Source organism: Triticum aestivum, chromosome 6B (genome assembly GCF_018294505.1).
Source record: "Triticum aestivum cultivar Chinese Spring chromosome 6B, IWGSC CS RefSeq v2.1, whole genome shotgun sequence".
Lineage (NCBI taxonomy): Eukaryota > Viridiplantae > Streptophyta > Magnoliopsida > Poales > Poaceae > Triticum > Triticum aestivum.
In genome coordinates this window covers 26,533,535-26,554,317 of record NC_057810.1, presented here as the reverse complement: position 1 = coordinate 26,554,317, position 20,783 = coordinate 26,533,535, and the positions used below count along the sequence as shown (strand labels likewise).

General features: G+C 39.8%; 1 pseudogene; it reads right to left on the bottom strand.

Moving 5' to 3' along the window:
* The window catches only part of LOC123138675 (uncharacterized), a 47,848-nt pseudogene extending 27,300 nt beyond the window's left edge, over positions 1–20,548 (bottom strand).
* Positions 20,549–20,783: the final 235 nt, after the last annotated feature.

The window sequence follows — 20,783 nt, the reverse complement described above, 5'->3', positions numbered from 1 at the left end:
GTTGGGAGATAACCCAATATTTACCCTTACTGTTTTTGTGTGTTCACATGATTATGCTACTGTATAATCATGTTTTATAGCTTTTGTTTCAATAAAGTGCCAAGTGAGACCTTTAGGATAGCTTACGGTGATAGTTGTGTTGATCCTGCTGAAAATCAGAAACTTTTGCACCCAGTAAATTAGTTTTTTAATTCACAGAAACGTGATCTTGATATGATTATTTTTTCTCTGGATTGGTACACAAATTTCTTAGGACTTCCTAATTTGGTAGAATATTTGGAGTTCCAGAAGTATACGTTTGATACAGATTACTACAGACTGTTCTGTTTTTGACAGATTCTGTTTTTCGTGTGTTGTTTGCTTATTTTGATGCATCTATGACTAGTATTAAGTGGTATGAACCATAGAGAAGTTGGAATACAGTATATATTACACCAATATGAATTTAGAATGAGTTCATTACAGTACCTAAGTGGTGGTTTTATATTCTTATACTAACGGAGCTTACGAGTTTTCTGTTGAGTTTTGTGTTGTGGAGTTTTCAAGTTTTGGGTAAAGATTCGATGGACTATGGAATAAGGAGTGGAAAGAGCCTAAGCTTGGGGATGCCCAAGGCACCCGAAGATAATATTCAAGAATAGCCAAAAGCCTAAGCTTGGGGATGCCCCGGATGGCATCCCCTCTTTCGTCTTCGTTCATCGGTAACTTTACTTGGAGCTATATTTTTATTCACCACATGATATGTGTTTTGCTTGGAGCATCATTTTCTTTTGTTAGTATTTGCTTGCTTTAATTTAGAATAATGTTTTGCATCTTTAGTTTCAATAAAAAGTCAAGGATAGCCTTTGCCATGCTTATTTTGCTAGTATACATGTTGCTGTTTGAAAACAGAAAGTTTACCGCTGTTGCAAAAATTCCCTAGAAAAGTCAGAGAATGATATAATGATGAAACCTTTTGCATAATGAGCTCTGATAAATTTACTACAGTGGGAATTTTATTTCATAATTTTTGGAGTTCGGGAAGTATGTTGAATCTTGCAATTTTTTATAGACTATACTGTTTTGGCAGATTGCTGTTATGTTTGCATATGTTTACTTGTTTGATGATTCTATTTGAGGATAGGAGTATTAAATATGAAGAGGCATATAGTATGCAATGTGGAATAATAATTTTAGTGATTTGTTACAGTAGAAAATGATAAGGTTTTGCATTGTTTTATACTAACCTATCTCACGAGTTCTTGTTGAGTTTGGTGTGGATGAAGCTTTTGATAAAAAGAGAAACCATGATATGAGAGGAATTAAGGAGACACAAAAGTTCAAGCTTGGGGATGCCCAAGGCACCCCAAGATAATACAAGAAGTCTCAAGCATCTAAGCTTGGGGATGCCCCAGTAGGCATCCCACCTTTCTTCTTCAACAACTATCGGTTAGTATCGGTTAAGCCTAAGTTTTTGCTTCTTCACATGAGTTGTGCTATCCTTGCAATGTCATTTTATTTTGTTTTGCTTGCTGTTTGAATACAATACCAAGATCTGAAATTCTTTAATGAGAGAGAGTCTTCATATAGCTACATAATTATTTAGCTACTCATTGATCTTCACTTATATCTTTTTGGAGTAGTTTATCATTTACTCGTGTACTTCACTTATATCCTATGAGTAAATGGTTGAATGAGTTGAATTTCATGAATTTGAAATCATATATGTCTCATTTGCTTATCCCATGGGGAGTAATGACTTCACATCTAAGAAGTAGAGGTTGTAAATTTATTGAAGGTTAGCAAGCATTGTATTGGTCATTTGAATAATTCATGAAAGAATATTGAAGGAAGAGAGATTTCACATATAAATATACTATTCTAGACATCTTTTATAATTGGGAGCACTCATTAAGTATCACATGCTAAAGAGTTGATGTTGGACAAGGAAGACAACATAATGGGTTATGTTTTCCGACATCTCAGTTAAAGTATATTTGTCATGGATCATTCAAACATTTTGAGCTTGCCTTTCCCCCTCATGATAGCCAAAATTCCTTGCACCAAGTAGAGATACTACTTGTGCTTCCAAATATCCTTAAACCCAGTCTTGCCATGAGAGTCCACTATACCTACCTATGGATTGAGTAAGATCCTTCAAGTAAGTTGTCATCGGTGCAAGCAATAAAAATTGCTCTCTAAATATTTATGATCTTTTGGTGTGAAGAGAATAGCTTTATACGATCTTGTTATGGAAGCAATAAAAGCGACGTACTGCATAATAAAGGTCCATATACAAGTGGCAATATAAAGTGACATTCATTCGCATTAAGATTTTGTGCATCCAACCCTAAAAGCGCATGACAACCTCTGCTTCCCTCTGCGAAGGGCCTATCTTTTACTTTATGTCTTTTACTTTATGCAAGAGTCAACGTGATCGTCACCTTTCCCTTTTTCATTTTATCCTTTGTCAACCACCTCGTCTTGGGGAGATCCTGATATATATATCCAATTGGATGTAAGTTAGCATGAACTATTATTGTTGACATCACCCAAAGGTGAATACGCTGGGAGGCAACACTATAAGCCCCTATCTTTCTCAGTGTCCGACTGTAACTCCATAACCATTAGTATTGCGTGAGTGTTAGCAATTGTAGAGGACTATATGATAGTTGAGTATGTGGAGTTTGTTATTCCTGAAAATAAGATGAATTGCAATTGTTTGATGACTAAGAATGAAGTTTGCTAGTTTTCAAGAAAGTTTATGGTCTATGCTTTGACATGTGAATTGCTTGTTACTTTATCCTGAGAAGTTTTATGAGATGAACTACTATTATGACATATTATCATGCTAGAAAAGGTGATTGAAATTATCATTGATCAAACTTGTGCGCCTTCTAGCATTCACACTTCATAAATTCTTTCTTTTATCATTTACCTACTCGAGGACGAGTAGGAATTAAGCTTGGGGATGCTGATACGTCTCCAACGTATCTATAATTTATGAAGCATTCATGCTATTTTATTATCTGTTTTGAATTATTACGGGCTTTATGATTCACTTTTATATTACTTTTGGGACTAACCTATTAACCGGAGGCCCAGCCCATATTGCTGTTTTATTGCCTGTTTCAGTATTTCGAAGAAAAGGAATATCAAATGGAGTCCAAACGGAATGGAACCTTCGGCATCGTTATTTTTGGGAAGAATATCATCCTGGAGACTTGGAGTTCACGTCAGAAGATCATCGAGGAGGCGAGGAGATAGGGGGCGCCCCCCCTACTGGGCGCACCCCCCTGTCTCGTGGGCCCCTCGAGCACCCCCCCGACCGACTTCTTTCGCCTATATAAGCCTACGTACCCTAAAAACATCGAATATCAAGATAGATCGGGAGTCCCGCCGCCGCAAGCCTCTGTAGCCACCAAAAACCTCTCGGGAGCCCGTTCCGGCACCCTGCCGGAGGGGGAACCCATCACCGGTGGCCATCTTCATCATCCCGACGCTATCCATGACGAGGAGGGAGTAGTTACCCTCGGGGCTGAGGGTATGTACCAGTAGCTATGTGTTTGATCTCTCTCTCTCGTGTTCTCTCTATGGCATGATCTTGATGTATCGCGAGCTTTGCTATTGTAGTTGGATCTTATGATATTTCTCCCCTTCTACTCTCTTGTGATGAATTGAGTTTCCCTCTTGAAGTTATCTTATCGGATTGAGTCTTTGATTTGACAACACTTGATGTATGTCTTGCCGTGTTTATCTGTGGTGACAATGGGATATCACGTGCCAGTTGATGTATGTTTTGGTGACCAACTTGCGGGTTCCGCCCAAGAACCTATGCATAGGGGTTGGCACACGTTTTCTTGACTCTCCGGTAGAAACTTTGGGGCACTCTTTGAAGTACTTTGGGTTGGTTGGATGAATTTGAGATTGTGTGACGCATATCGTATAATCATGCCCACGGATACTTGAGGTGACAATGAAGTATCTAGGTGACATTAGGGTTTTGGTTGATTTGTGTCTTAAAGTGTTATTCTAGTATGAACTCTATGATAGATCGAGCGGAAAGAATAGCTCTATGTTATTTTACTACGAACTCTTGAATAGATAGATCAAAAATGATAACTTTGAGGTGTTTTCGTACCCTACCATAATCTCTTCGTTTGTTCTCCGCTATTAGTGGCTTTGGACTGACTCTTTGTTACATGTTGAGGGATTGTTATATGATCTATCTATGTTATTATTGTTGAGAGAACTTGCACTAGTGAAAGTATGAACCTTATGCCTTGTTTCCTATCATTGCAATACCGTTTACGCTCACTTTTATCATTAGTTACCTTGCTGTTTATATATTTTCAGATTACAAAAACCTATATCTATCATCCATATTGCACTTGTATCACCTTCTCTTCGCCGAACTAGTGCACCTATACAATTTACCATTGTATTGGGTGTGTTGGGGACACAAGAGACTCTTTGTTATTTGGTTGCAGGGTTGTTTGAGAGAGACCATCTTCATCCTACGCCTCCCACGGATTGATAAACCTTAGGTCATCCACTTGAGGGAAATTTGCTACTATCCTACAAACCTCTGCACTTGGAGGCCCAACAGCGTCTACAAGAAGAAGGTTGTGTAGTAGACATCAGTCACCCTTGCCTTCTTGCTAGGCTTGGCTTTTCCATGGCATGAGTCATGAGAGGTCAGTATAAGTATAAAGGAGCATAATGAGCAAATAATAACGAATTGTTATTAGCCGGGAGCAGTCTTGAAAGCCGGCAGATGAGACTGAGATGAATCGCCGGAAGAGGAGCGAGACATCTCCTGATAATTTGAATCAAAAGAATTAAGTGGCTGGCGGATGAGACCCGCCAGAAGATAAGAAGAGTTTAAATCATGGAAGACCTCGTTTCGACGTTTCCGGGGAGTGTGCGGTAAGCCGGAAGACAATTCTTCACCACCACCGGTCCGGGTCTGTCACCGGCTCTTGTGCTATTGTTGCTTCATAAGAAAGTGAGGACCCAGATGAGCTAAGGGGTGTGAAAAGCTTACTTTTTGGGTTACTCTTCGAATTTTCTTTCTTGGCTCGGAGAAATGATAGTTACCTCTTCTTCGATCGCTTGACTGGCCCCCGTGTCATCCTGATGATAATCAATGTCAATAAGGTAGTTGGAAAAGGAGCCACGAGAATCAAGAGCTACCTCCGACTCAGAGCTGTTGGCCAGTTCAAAGAGCTCGGAAGTACTGGTCTCCTTCCTATTCTTCTTGGCGGTTTTCCTGGCGGCTTTCTTGGCAGCCCTGGCCCTTTTGGCAGCTTCGTGGTCATATGTCTTTTACCAAAAATCACCGTCATCCTATGAAAGTCATCAGAGTTGGGTTAATAAAAGATTTGAATGATGAAGGTAAAGTAAATAATCTAAAGACTCACCTTTGGTGCCGGGTTAAGTTTGCAGAAAGGACTTAGACCCACTTTGCTACAGTCGGCCAGGTTTTTATTCAGAAGGGACTTTGTCATTTCGTTGATGGCGTCATTAGTTAGATGCATGGAGATATGGCGCAGTGGATCTTTCTTGCCACCCGTGTAAGTACACATTAAACCGGTGCGGCGACTCAAGGGTATGATCCTCCATACAACCCAGCATCGAACCAAGTAAATACCAGTTAAGCCATTTCCCAGCAGCGCCTTAACCTTTGCAATGGTGGGGGCGAGTTTCTTACGTTCAGCGGCGGTCAGCTTATCAAGAAGAGGATGATTTGATTCAAGACGCTGGGCGTGATAGCCTGGCAGTTGGTTCTCGCTAGCCGAAGAGGTATCCTGGCAATAGAACCATGTCTGGTTCCAGTCTTTGGGATGACTCGACACACGAGCGTAGGGGAAAATAACATCTCTCCTTCGCTGAATTGAGATCCCGCCAAGTTCCAAGCTGGTTCCATTCGAGAACTCGTTTTGGCGGTTCAAATAAAAGTATTCTCTAAGCAGTTCCACACTAGGCTCCTCTTGAAGGTACACCTCGCAAAAAACTTGAAAGTTGCATATGTTTGACACGGAATTGGGTCCGATGTCTTGAGGATGAAGATCAAAAAAGTGCAGAACATCTCGGAAGAATTTAGAGCCGAGCGGTGAGAAGCCCCGGTTCATGTGGTCAGTAAAGACAATGACTTCATCATCTTTTGGCTGAGGTTTTTCTTCTTCCAGATTGGGGGCGCGATAATGCATGACAGTCTTCTCTAGTAAGTAGCCAGTTTTCAAAATGTCCTTAAGCGTATCCTCAGTGACAGTGGAGGGAACCCAGTTACATGAAGTGGCTGTCTTCGGCAGCATTATGAAGAAAGAAGCCTAAAAGAAAGAACAATTTTGCCGCTTTAAGTTAAGCCTAGGGAAAAGCACTACAGTACATATCCTGAATGGCGGCTTAAAAGGGGCCTAATGGTATATGACTAGCTACAACTGGTGATGTAAGCCGCCATGACCAGATTGATGTCTATCATGAGTGAAATCTGTTAAGTATTGAATCTAACTACAACTGGTGATGTAAGCCGCCATGGCCAGGTTGATCTATCAGGAAGAAATTTTTGCTAAATACTGGACAAACAGGCTTCACAGACTGAAATTATAATTTTGGATCAGTGGCAGTTCAGAAAGTGTAGTAAATCCTAAAACTAAAAGCGGCAGCAGAGGAGTTCATGGGTTCTGATGAGATCTTCTATGAAGGAAAAATCTGATGGTACTGAAAGCAAAGGCTAAACTGCTACCGCACGAGTTATATGCCATATTCAGATCAAAAGCTATCAGGGTTGAAGAAGAATAGCGAAGAACGGCGAAGAACAATTAAGGACAGGGCTAACCCTAATGTAGATCTGGAGCATAGGAAGGTGAGCACTTACAGATGCAGAGGAGACTGTGGTGGAGCGCCGGCGTTCTCTGGTCCTGTTCACGTCGATGCAGCGGCCAAGGATGAGGAGGACGATGAGCTTCGCGGCGGCGGCGGAGCTCGAAGTGACAGATGAGTCGCGAGAGGAGGAGGAAGACGAGAAGGAAAGGGGGAGAATCAAAAGAGGCTGTCTGACCCTATTTATAAGGAGGCGGGTGAACAGGTAGGCGCGATAAACGAGGAGGTCAAAGAATGATTATCCAGCGGTGCAGACGCCTCGATTCTCGAAAAGGTCATTAGAGATAAGGATCCGTTGAGATATATTGGATATTGTGTAAAATTAAATGGTAGATGACGTCATGGCGGGTTACCACAATCCCAGGAGATGACGTCATGGCGGGTTATGAGCTCTCGCACAAAGGAAGAAGGAAGGATTTTTTCTAAGTGTTGAAAGATTGACATGAACAATTTCAAATCAATCTGGGGCCTAATATTGGAGATATAACTATTAAGTATGACCCGCCCAGGAGGGGCCGGGTTATACCTATGGCGGTACATCAGTATGAAGCCCATGAGGATATTGAAGATGGCGGTTCACGGGGCGAAGGCCCAAGAGTGACTTAAGGCCCATAGGGTAAACCGCTACATATGTATGACTTATATTGTAAGGCAAGTATAGTTAGTCACCGACCGGACACGTTGTCTATGAGCGGGCCGGGACTTTGTGAGCCGCTGGGCATCAACCTGTGTATATAAAGGGATGACCCGGCGGCGGTTCCGGGCAAGAAACAAGAGATCGAAAGCTAGTTCAAGCGTATTCGCTCCCTGGTAACCGAGACATAAGCAATACCACCTCAAATTAGATTAGGCCTTTACCTTCACCGCAAGGTGCCGAACCAGTATAAACTCATGTGTCCTTTGTCCCGTTTAACCCATTTAAGCTAACTTAGTTGCGATGGCTCGATGACTAAGTCCTCACACTAGGACATTTGCCGTGACTATTCCACGACATACGGTAAGTAAACTGATTCCAAAAGTTTTCCAGTGGCAATTTTACTCCATTTTGGAATATTTAAAAATTTAGGAAAATTAAAAGTAGTCCGAAAAGTGCACGAGGTGGCGACAAGCCATGGGGGCGCGCCCTACCCCCCGGGCACGCCTCCCTGGCTTGTGACCACCTCGTGTGCCCTCTAGACTCCATTTTCTTGCACAATACTTCTTTTGATCGGTAAAATTCATTATATAATCTCCCGAAGGTTCTGACCACCGTACCATGACAATACCTCCTAGTCTTGTTTCGAGCTATTTTTCCTGACAGATGTAGATCGCCATGACGTCCCCAAGTGCTCCGAATGACAAGTTCGTCGAGAAGGTCATCAACCCCTACCATGCGGAGGTGCTCCGACACCCTCAAACCATTGAGATACATGAGGTGGTGCTGCACATCCGCGATGTTGAAGGGCCAAAGAAGGCCGAAAGCATGGAGACAAGGCTCAAAGCAATGGAGCAGCAAGTCTTCAAGTGCCAAGGGATGGTGGAGCGTGGACTCAACGCCAATCACTCCATGGTCACGGAATTTACCCGTGACCACAAGCTGGACACCAAGAACATTGGGGAGGCCATCTTCAAGATTAATGAGAAAATCAAGCATCTCCAAGCCCAGATCTATGACCTGCAAAATCAAAACTGTGAGTATGAAAATAGATTCAAGAGGATGAGTTTGGCTGCAGATTTGAGGACCCCGGAGACTCATTCATCTTTTTACAATGGTGAACCTACGACTTGAAAGACGGAGGATAAGCCTCTTTCATCTTCAACAACTCCATCATCACCTCCTCCGAAGAAAGAGTTCTAAATATATGGACACCCCTTGCCTTGTGCCAAGCTTGGGGGAGGTGTCCTGGTATCGTATGATCATCACCTCTTTAACTTTATCATTTTTCTTAGTTTGATCCTTTTGATATATTTTGGTTTAGTAGAATAAAGTTTTTAGTATGATCTACCTTTGGGTTTTGCTTTATGCTCCTTCTATGTAATTGAGCCCGAGAGTTATATAATAAAGAGTAGTTTTAAGTTGAGGACTTTGCTTTCTTGTTATGATCCTTAGAAAAAGAAATAAAGAAAGAATAGAATAAAATAAATAAAAAGGGGTATATAACGATCTATGGATAGTCAGGGCCGGCCCTGAGGGGGGGCGGCCACCCCGGGCTCCCCAACTCCAGGGGCCCCCATCCAGGTACGTAAGTGGCAGCCTATCGACGTAAACATCGGCAGATCCGCAGCAGTTTCGCAGCTACGCGCTGGCCCTAGGCTGGGCAAGCAGTCATAACAGGCAGCTCAGATAGCCCACGCATGCACATATCCCACTCATTCCGTCAGGGCCCATGTATAGGTCGAACTTCTTGTAGTCGTCGTAGGGTCGTACGAGTTGATCGCGTGATGCCTGTGCAAGTTTCCTATAATTCCCTTCCCTAAAAAAAGTATCCTAATTCACATCTATTTTTAAAAGAGTTTCCCTAATTTCATTCCCAGATCAGATCGAGGCTTAAAGTCTTCGAGTATCCCCAGCCGCGATAGCGATCTCTAAACGGAGTCACCGTTTCATGGCTGAACACCGCTCTTCCATCTCTAGTGCTCTACTCCATCAACGCCATCACGGGAATCACCCAGCACACACGTGATCATCACATCGCCAAGTGCTTGCCCCAGACGCATTTACACACCACGTCAATACCGAGCAACTGATGAAACAATTATCGACACCCATTCAACCGATCGAAGGTAATATATATTCATGATTTTGTTTGTCGGGCGAAACGGCCAAGATTGCGGCGCAATCCTGCAGGTAAAATTCTCCGCGATTGACATGTAGGCCAAGATCACATGAGATCGTGCGGATTTAGGGTAAATTTTGTTGTAAATTTGGTTGTGCTGATTTAGGCTAAAATTTTGTTGTAAATTTGGTTGCTGCGTTCTCCTTTCTCCGACGACTTTAATCATTGGTCAAACTACCATTCCTTATTCCTTATACGTTAATTGAAAATTAAGTAATTATCTTTATCAACATGATGCATTGTTTGTTTGTCATACTCGTTCCGTTTCTAAATATAAGTCTTTTTTGTGATCCCAGTACGGACTACATATATATGTATATAGACATATTTTAGGTGTAGATTCACTCATTTTCCTGTATGTAGTCTCTATTTGAATATCTAAAAAGATTTATATTTAGGAAAGGAGGGAGTACTTTTGATGCAAAATTTCTTTATTTCAACATTGTGTGTATAAACAATTTCATATCAATACTGATTTTGGAATTATATATTAATTTTTTTGTAGGCAGATTTACTATAATGTTTGTTGGTAATATATATACGGTTATATCTACTATAATTGCCATGGCGATTATATCAATAGGCCTATAGCCCCGTCGAAATAATATGTATTAAGGGCCCCTTAGTTTTGGTTTCGCTCCGGGCCCCCAAAATCTCAGGACCAGCCCTGTGGATAGTGATGACTTCACATATAAGAAATATGTCGATTGAAACTTGTTGAGAGTTGACAAACATAGTGTTGGTCATTGTTGCAATTAAAAGGAAGTAATAAAGAAAGAGAGGTTCACATATAAATATGTTATCTTGGACATCTTTTTTATGATCGTGAGCACTCAATAAAATATTACTCCCTCCGTTCCTAAATATTTGTGTTTCTAGATATTTCAATAAGTGACTATATACGGAGCAAAATGAGTGAATCTACACTCTAAAATATGTCTATATACATCTGTATGTGGTAGTTCATTTAAAATCTCTAAAAAGACAAATATTTAGGAACGGAGGGACTATATGCTAAGAAGTTGAACAAGGAAGACAACATACTTATTTCCGAATAGAAGTTATATTATCATGGATCATTTAACATGTGACGCTTGCTTCCACCTCATACCGACCAAAACTTCCGCACCAAGTAGAGATACTACTTGTGCATCCAAACACCCTTAACCTAATTTTGCCATGAGAGTCCACTATACCTACGTATGGATTGAGTAAAATCTTTCAAGTAAGTTATCATTGGTGCAAGCAATAAAAATTGCTATTTTAATATGTACGATTTATTAGTGTAGATAAAATAAGCTTTATACGAACTTGTGATATGGAAGAAATAAAAGCGACGGACTGCAGAATAAAGTTGTTTATCACAACCAGCAATATAAAGTGAAGTTCTTTTGCATTAAGATTTCATTCATCCAACTAAAAAGCGCATGACAACCTCTGCTTCCCTCTGCGAAGAGCCTATCTTTTACCTCTTTAGTATTTACCTTTATGCAAGAGTCATGGTGATCTTTATCACTTCCTATATTTCGCATTTTCTCTTGGCAAGCGTCATGTGTTTGGGAAAGATCTAGATACATATATCCACTCGGATGTAGGTTGATGCTGGTTAGTTTATTTGGTTGAAGATCATATGTTCAGATCCTTAATGATATTTATTACCCCTCTGATTATCAACATGAATATGCTTTGTGACTTCGATGCACGGTCGTGCCTCTTTCGAAAAGGGAAAAGAAAGTGCTCCAGGTTCTTTTTTCTGTTCAGTTTTTTCATGAAAAAAAGTTATTCAAAACTTATCAACATGGAATCTAGTTTTGAAGATCTCGACGCGAGGAATCCAATGATGAAATTGGTTCGAGATTTGGCCGTACAGTTTAAGAGATCAACATTTTGAATAAACAGATGTACGAAAAAAAAGAAAAACTCCCAGGTTGCGACAATTTCCTTCTCATTTTCTGATTTTTTACATCGATCGTAGCTCCAACATGGGCCATCCCAGTCGGAGGACTGCCCTGTGCGAAGCCCTGGCAATCTGTCGCAAAATGCAGTAGATAGGATGTCCTGACAAAGCAAGCAAGCGGACGAGCCAGTTAGCACAATATTGGACCGCAGCCTCCTGGTATCCGACGTGAGGGCCAACTTCCTAACTGGTGCATAAAGCGTTAACGAGGAGGTCTCCAATTTTTGGCGGCATATCCCGTTTTGCAGTGGTGCAATGGTGGGTTGGGCCTACAAATTTTTCCTGTGGGATGGGTGATCCCAGATAAACATATTTTCTTGTGGGGCATAGCGAAATCACTAATTAACTAGTACTCCTTTCAAAGATTACTCCCACCTTATTAGGTTGCAAAATCACTAATTAAGTTGTACTCCTTTCAAAATTTATGAAAACAAATTCTAATTTCTAACCAAATTTCCATACCACAACAAGATTCGAAAATAGGAACATTTAAAAAATTCTGACCAATTTTTATAAACATTAAAAAGGTTTTAAAAATTGTGGATAATTTTTGAATATCACAATCACATTTATAAGCATAATATTATAAAATTCGTGAACAAATCTTGAAAACTTGGAACATTTTTTAAAACTATGAACAATTTTTGACATTCAAGACCAAGTATTGAAAAATATGTGGATAAATTTTCAAAAGCAGGAACTTTTTTGAATTTGTGAAACAAATCTTGAAAAGGGAACATTTTCAAAAATTCCAAACATTTTTTGACAATCATGAACAAGTTTTGAAGAAATTTGAACAATTTTGGAACATGGGAGGATTTTTTTTAATTAGCAAAGAAATATTGAGAACAGGAACAATTTTAAATTTGTGATTTTTGTTCGAAATGGAAACATTTTTTGAGAAACTTAAACAATGTTTGAAAACCACAAATAATTTTTGAAATTCCAAACAATTTTTTTCAAATTAGCGAACATATTTCAAAAAATTTAACATCATTTGAAAAACAGGAACAACCTTTTTATTTCCCAGCAATATTTGAAATTTGCGAACATTTTCTTGAAACAGAAAAAAAAACTTGAAAACGAACATAGAAATGAAACAGGAAAAAAGAAAAACTACAGTCTGAAGAAATAAAAAAAACGTTCCAAAACTGGCCGGCCCGGTTGGCAAATAGGAATTTCCCGCCTTATCACTCGCCTTATTCACCCGCTTGCTCGCTTTCCTCTGCCAACTTCTTTTCTTTCTTTTAAAAAACGCTACATAACTTTTGATTTTTTAGGCAGTTGGTCCACTTGGAAAACAATTAGCCGTTTTTTATACTACTTTTCACAGAAATTGTGAGATGAAAACTGTTTGCAGATTTTGGAAAAAATCACGATTTGGAAACAAATAATGAATTTTAGAAAACTTCATCGAATTGAATACATGTTCTGAAATTTATAGATTTGAAAAAACTTCACGAATTTAGAAAAAGTTCAGTAATTGTAATAAATGTTCAAGAATTTGTGCATCTAAAATATTTCCCAAAATTCACGAAAAAACATGGAGATCATGAATTCGAATTTGAAAATATTAATGAGTTTAAAAAACTTCACGAATTTGAAAATATGTTCACGAATTTGAGTTTAACAATTTTCATGAATTTGAAGAAAATCATGAGTTTGGAAAAAAATCATGAATTTCAAAAACTTTCTCGAGTATGAAAATAATCATTAACTTGAAAGCTAGTTCACGAACAAAATTCATGAGTTAAAGCAAAAAAATCTTTGTGGGGTTCAAAAAAGAGGTAATTACACCGGAAGTCATAGAACTTTACACGCAATGGTCAGTTTGATGCACAAACTTGCAATATACGTGTTTCTGGTCATCAAACTTGCACGGACATTCATACACGCTCATTTTTCGTGTACACAGAAGTAAATGTAGCCTACATGGCCAGACACCGCTGTTGCATGATAAAATTTCTAGAAAAGCCCTTTGCTTTTTTTATTTACGTATTAAGCCCCTAAATAATATGATAAAAAATAAATGGATGGTGGGGGTTGCCACCGAAAATTAATTTGGAAAGAAATGTGACCTGAAAAAAAAGAGCGCCGCGGCTCGATCATGTGATCTCGTGGTCAACATTAACTAAGATTACCACCAAACTAGTACAACAGAACATGTTAGAAGGGATAATTTTTTTTGCTGTTCTACTATGTAAGAAAACAACATATATTTTTGTGTTTGTGAAATTCAAAAAATATTTATGTGTCACCAAAAAAGGTACATGACATTTAAAAAAATATTTAAGCATTGTAAAATATATTTGTTAATTCAAAAACATATATTGCATTTCTAAAATGGTTGCGCATTTCAAAATACTGTTGATGACATTTTGCAAAATGTTCACACAATGTACTTACATGTTTGTTTATTTGAAAAAAAATGTTTCGTACCATCCATAAATATTTAACATGCATTTAAAAAATGTTCCAAAAACTTATATTTTGTAAAATAGTAATCATATATTTACAAAACATTAAAAGTGTATAAAATGTTCTAATATGTATACTGGAAAATAGAGAGCAAAACATATATTAAAAAATGTTAATCATGTATTTGAAAAATGTTAGACAAAGTTTTAAGAAATATATATTTTGACGTGTAGTTTTCCCAATATACACCTAAAGACAGTTTTATACACGTTTAATAAGTTTTAAACATATGATTAAAAAATTTCAATTACATGTTTTTGAAAAAAATCAATACGTGTTAAACATATTTGGATGGTATGAAACCTTTTTACACTACACGAATTTAACATTGTATAATTTTTTTAGGAAATGACATGAACAGTTTTTTGAAATGCATGAACAGTTTTAAATTCAACATATTTTTAATTACACAAATATATTTTTACAATGCTTAAACATTTTTTAAATGTCATGTATCTTTTTTTTAAACACATAAACACTTTTTAGATGTCACAAACAAAAGAATATAAGTTGTTTGTTACATAGAACAAGAAGGAATAGCCACATGAAGTTTTTTTATCCCTTCTTTAGATGTTGCGTTGTCGTAGCCTGGCGGTAATCTTAGTCGGATGGTCGAGCCATGGTGCTCTCTTTTTTCAGGTTACATTTATTTTTTGAATTTATTTTTGGTCCATGTTTACATGATATACTACATGTTAGTTCTGGTGTTATCAAACATGAATAATCATTTGTCTAGTGGTTGTCCACACAAGCCTGCAAGGGGCAGTTTGCTGGTTCCAAACCCTCTACCTGTATTTGTTTTTTTTATCATTTTTATTTTAGTGGCTTGATACGTAAATAAAAAAGCCAAGATGTTTTCTGCAAATTCTGCCATATGATAGCGGCTGACAATGGGCCCTAGCCATGCTGGTATGCCATGTAGGCAATGGATACGTCCGTGTACACCAAATGTGACTATGTATAAACGATCGTGGCAGCTTGATGACCAGAAACATGTATGTAGCAAGTTTATGCACCAAACTGACCATCGCTAATGCAAGTACTACGACTCCTGCTGTATTTACCTCTTAAAAAAAGGTCATGGGTATGAATTTTTTTACAAACTCGAAAAAGTTCAAGGGTTCAAAAAAACGTTTGCTGGGCGCAAGAAAAGTTTGCGGAGTTGAATAAAGTTCCTCGATTTTGGGAAGGAATTTAAGGAATTAGAAAAAAAAGCCAGGAAGTTAAAAGAAAGTTTATGGATTTTGAAAAAGAAGGTGTGGGTTAACAAAGTTCATCTAATTTGAAAACAAAAGTAAACGAATTTGAAGAAAGTTTTTGAATTTGAAAACATTTCGCACAATTATAAAACAAGAAAATGTAAAAGAAAAAACTGGATAAAAACCATCCAAAAGACTCAACTTTTTAAAAAAAAAATTGGAACCTTCCAGAAGCTTCCCAAAACCAGCAACCAAACTATACCCGAGTGCCTATTGATGGGTCGCCCAAATAAAAAACGATTGTACTGGGGGTGTGCGCCGCTTACGAAAAGCACTGTAAGCGGCTCTACGAGCGCCAAATAAATTGGTACTTCATGGGAAGATAGAATGTAGGGTGCCAACATGTATTTTCCTACCCCCCCCCCCCCCCCCCCCCACACACACACACCCACCCTTGAAAACATATGTTTTCCTCTGTGGTATGAGCTTACAAGGAAAAAGAAGCTCTACAACAATTCCCCACTTTGTCTCCTCTCTCCATCCCATCCGCTCCATGACCGCCACCCTCCTCCAACTTCGCAAGATGGAAAGCATCGCGTCAACTAGTATTTTCCTCCCCGCCTCCCACCCAAAAACATATAGTTTCCTGTGTGGTATGGGCCTAGAGGGAAAGGAAGCCTAGATAGATAAGCAGAAGCCCTAGAATAGTTCCCCTCTTTATCTCCTCTCCCCATCTCGTCCGCTCCATGTCCGCCGTCCTCCAACTTGGAAAGTTGAAAAGCATCACATCAACTTTTATTTTCCAACTCCAAAATTTCTAGTAATTTAAAAAATATTCAAAAATTTGAAATAAAGTTTGAAATTTGAAATCATGAACTTTAAGAGTATTCATAAATTTTAATAAATGTGAAAAATTAGAATGTGAAAAAATAGAAAGATAAAAGAGAAGGAAAAGCAAAAAAATAATCATGAACTCCTCAACCAATAACACACACCCTTATAGGTGGCCCTAGCGACCCCCCACAACCCAGACACATCATGAGGCTCCAAATGTAGGGAGCCTAGTATATATATATGGCTCTGTTCTTTGTGGGCATAATCCGTTGTGTGATTGAGTCCCTCTATAGCTGCACTTGAAGTTGCATGTAAACTTTTCTGCGCAGCTCCCGTCTCAGGGTATACGTGTTGAGTAATGCTACATCTACAAAAGGTTACTTAAAGTTTCACCAACCAGCTGATGTGGAGGATTATAATTGGTAGTTGGGGTGAAGGGGCCCACTCCAGTTGAATTCAAGGGGGGGGGTGTTAGTTTGGAAAGTTCAAAATATTTTTTTTTTCATATTCTTAATTTAGCATTCTATATCCAGGTAATCAAATTTGCCAAATTATGTATATTGTAGTTATTCAAGGACAATGTTGGAAAAAATAATTTAGTGTTGGTTATGATGGAGCAAGCAAGAGTTACCCTGCAGAAATGTGCGGGACTTCCCCTTTCAATATCGACTATTGGTGGATTCCTGCCCACTAACCCAAAAACTGCTATTGAATGGAGGACGATGAATGATCGTATTAGCACTGAATTGGTGATAAATCGTGAAATTAGGACAATATGGACAATTCTTATGAGGAGCTATGATGGTCTATCATACCATCTTAAGTCTGCTTGCTTATACTTGTCCATATTTCCAGAAGTCCATAGAATAAAGTGGGGTAGCTTGGTGAGGCAGTGGATTGCAGAGGGTTACTCAAGGGATATGCATGGCATGACTGCAGCTGAACTTTGTCAGAGGTACTTTGACGAGCTCCTAGATAGGAGTATGATCCCACCAGGTGTAGGGATAGACCACTATAGTCAAAAAATAAGTTCTTGCCAACTTCATGATATGATCCATGAAATATGCATCTCAAAGGCTAGGGAGGCAAACCTTGTTTTCATGCTGGAGGAAGGATGTGGTTTGAGAGACACGCAAGGTGCAGTATGCCATCTTTTCATAGGCAGGAATTGGAAAAGGGATAAAGATGTGTTGGAGAACATTCTAGACTTGTCACATGTACATGTACGGTCATTGACCGTGTTCGGAGAGTGGATATCATTTCTCATCTATGATAATATGAAGTTCCTCCGAGTGCTTGACTTAGAAGACACAATGGAGTTAAGAGATCATCATCTTGATCAAATCGGGCAGCTCCATCACCTCAAGTACCTTTCTCTACGAGGATGTTTTAACGTTTTATGGCTGCCTAATTCTTTGCGGAATTTGTGGCGCTTCCAAACTCTAGATGTTAGAGGTACAAGTATATTTGAGTTGCCAACAACAATCACCAATTTTCTGAAGCTACAGCACCTTCGTGCTAATGGTTATTGGAAAAGAGGGTGTAACGTCAAGGAAGAGGATGACATAGTTATGAATTATGAAGATTACACTGGTTGTAGTTCCACTTCTATTCCATCGATCAGCCAAGAGGAAAAAGACAACTATACCGTTAGTAGATAGTTCAAAGCATTTTAGCTATACTACTATTGCAACAACGCAGGTGACTGTCAATAGCAGTGGAGTTATCCAACTTCAGGCTGAATTGTAACTGTATAATGCAGAAATTCAGAGATATGTATCCGTGATGACCTGGCTGTATGATGGTATCATTTGTATGGTTTGGGTCCACGTAGAATATGATGATGACCTAGGTGAATTCATGCTAGTCAGGTCCAATATCTGTTGTTTCTTCAATCAGTGCAATCAAATCAGATTCTCAAACTACCACTACTACTACCTCTGTACCAAAATATATAGCCTACAACAACGTCTTATATTTTGATACGGAGGGAGTAGCAAGCCCTACCCTGGCTGCACTGCTTTCTTTCTTCCTGGCATCCTGTTACTACACCTGTCTCGTTTCCAAGAAACCGAACCTACAACACTTCAGGCCAACTGGTAGTGTGGAATTCGATTAGGGCCTTGTTGTAGTGCAAGAACATACCTTTTCTTCGGACCATTAGAACAAGAACATAATCATGTGAACTCCGAGTATGCACCTTGCCCACCCGGAGTTCCTCTAGGTCGTTTTTCCTCACTCTACTACTGATTCGAGTGATCTACCGCCTGTAAATAACTGTGCTTCACTACTTCCGTTGTGCAGTGCTTTGCAGTTTGTTCAGGCTAAACAATTGGATATCATCTGCTTTCTATGAAACGTTGTAAATTGGGTTGGAAGCGTTGAACCCTTTGTCTCGGGCCACATGTTTACTATATACTGGCAAAGCCTTGGAGTACAAGAAGAGATCAGGAGATCGATCTCAGGAGAAGATGGTTCGGTACATGAGGTTGTCTAGGAGAAGAAAGAAAAGGGAGATAGGGATAGATTACAATTTGAATGAAACTATCCTATACATATTCTAACACTCCCCCTCAATCTAAACCTCATGAACTTCGACCAAGGTTGAGATTGTACTTGAACTCATCTAACCTCCTCATTGTGAGAGGTTTTGTGAATCCATCAGCCAGTTGATCTCCAGTAGGAATGAACTGAATCTCGAGTAGCTTTCTAGCTACTCTTTCTCTGACAAAGTGGAAAACAACTTCAATATGCTTTGTGCGTGCATGAAAAACAGGATTAGCTGACAGATAGGTTGCACCAATGTTATCACACCATAGTCTGGCAGCTCTTGGAGTCTCAATCCCAAGTTCATAAAGTAATGTCTGTATCCACATTACTTCAGCTGTGGCATTTGCCAAAGCTTTGTATTCAGCTTCAGTACTCGATCTAGAAACTGTAGCCTGCTTTCTTGCACTCCATGATACAAGATTGGATCCCAGAAATACAGCAAATCCACCAGTTGACCTTCTATCATCAATACATCCTGCCCAGTCTGCATCAGAGTAGGCAGTAACAAGCATAGAAGAGGACTTGGTAATTTGAAGTCCAAGTCCCTCTGAAAACTTAAGGTACCTCAAAATTCTCTTGACTGCAGTCCAATGAGTAGTGCTAGGAGCATGCAAATACTGACATACCTTGTTGACAGCATAAGAAATATCAGGACGTGTAAGTGTCAAATATTGCAAAGCACCTACAACACTTCTGTAATTTGTTGCATCCTCTGATCCAAGTGGCTCTCCACTTTCAACAGAAAGTTTTTCAGAAGTTGAGATAGGTGTACTCACAGGTTTACATTTTTCTAAACCTACTCTTCTGAGTATGTCAGCTGTGTATTTTTCCTGTGTCAAAAGTATACCATCTCTTATCTATTTGACCTCAATCCCAAGAAAGTAATGAAGATCTCCCAAGTCCTTGAGGGCAAATTCCAACTTAAGATCTTTAAGCAAGCAAGTAGTGGCACTTGAACTCGAGCTAGCAACAATAATATCATCAACATAAACTAACACAAAAATAGTGACATTTCCTTTATTGTAAAAGAACAAGGATGTGTCTGCCTTGGATGGTACAAATCCAAGTTGTTGTAGTTGCATGCTCAATCGTGAATACCAAGCTCTTGGGGCTTGTTTTAAACCATATAGAGCTTTATCCAATTTACAAACATAATGTGGTGTACCTTTGTTTTCATAACCTGGTGGCTGCCGCATGAACACCTCTTCCTCAAGAACACCATGAAGAAACGCGTTCTGAACATCTAGCTGTCTTAAGCTCCAACCTCTGGAAACAGCAATAGACAAGACAAGTCGAATGGTGGCTGATTTGACAACTGGACTAAAAGTATCCTCATAATCAATCCCAAACCTTTGCTTAAAGCCTTTAGCAACTAATCTGGCCTTGTACCTGTCTATACTTCCATCTGACTTTCTTTTTATCTTGTACACCCATTTACAATCAATGACATTCATTCCACTTTTTGATGGTACTAGGTGCCATGTTTTATTTTTCATAAGTGCATCATACTCACTATCCATAGCCTCTTTCGAATCTTTGTGAGCAAGAGCATCAACAAGATTAACTGGTTCACCAGTAGTAGTGAGAAAAGCACAATTTTTATCATACCTAATGGTGCCATCTTTGTATTCTTTTTCCTTAGTAATACCTGATTGTGATCGTGTATGACGCCGGGGAACAACTTGTGCAGCAGAGGAGGCAGCCACAGAAGATCCAGCGTCCTGGACATGCCCAGCGGCCGCGGGATCACGCGCCAGATCTTCTGCAGGCGAGATCCGCCTCGGGATCGGTCCACCAGCAGAACCGGGCCGTGTGTCGCCTGAAGGTTCCTCGCGGGTGGACGTGCGCATCGGGGCCCGTGGCTGGGCCCAGCCGCGGTCGCTCGGTCGGCCACCTCCGCGGGCTGCGGGCGCGCGGAGATTCACCCCCGGCCCCGCCTGAGCTGGTGGGCTCCACGCGGTCGCTGTTGGTCACCAGGCGCGCCGCCTCCGCATGCAGGTGGGCAGGATCCTCCTCGGATCGTGCGCCAATGATTGCGCTGGCGCTGGCGCCAGGATTCGCCTGGGATCGCGCGCCAGATCGCCT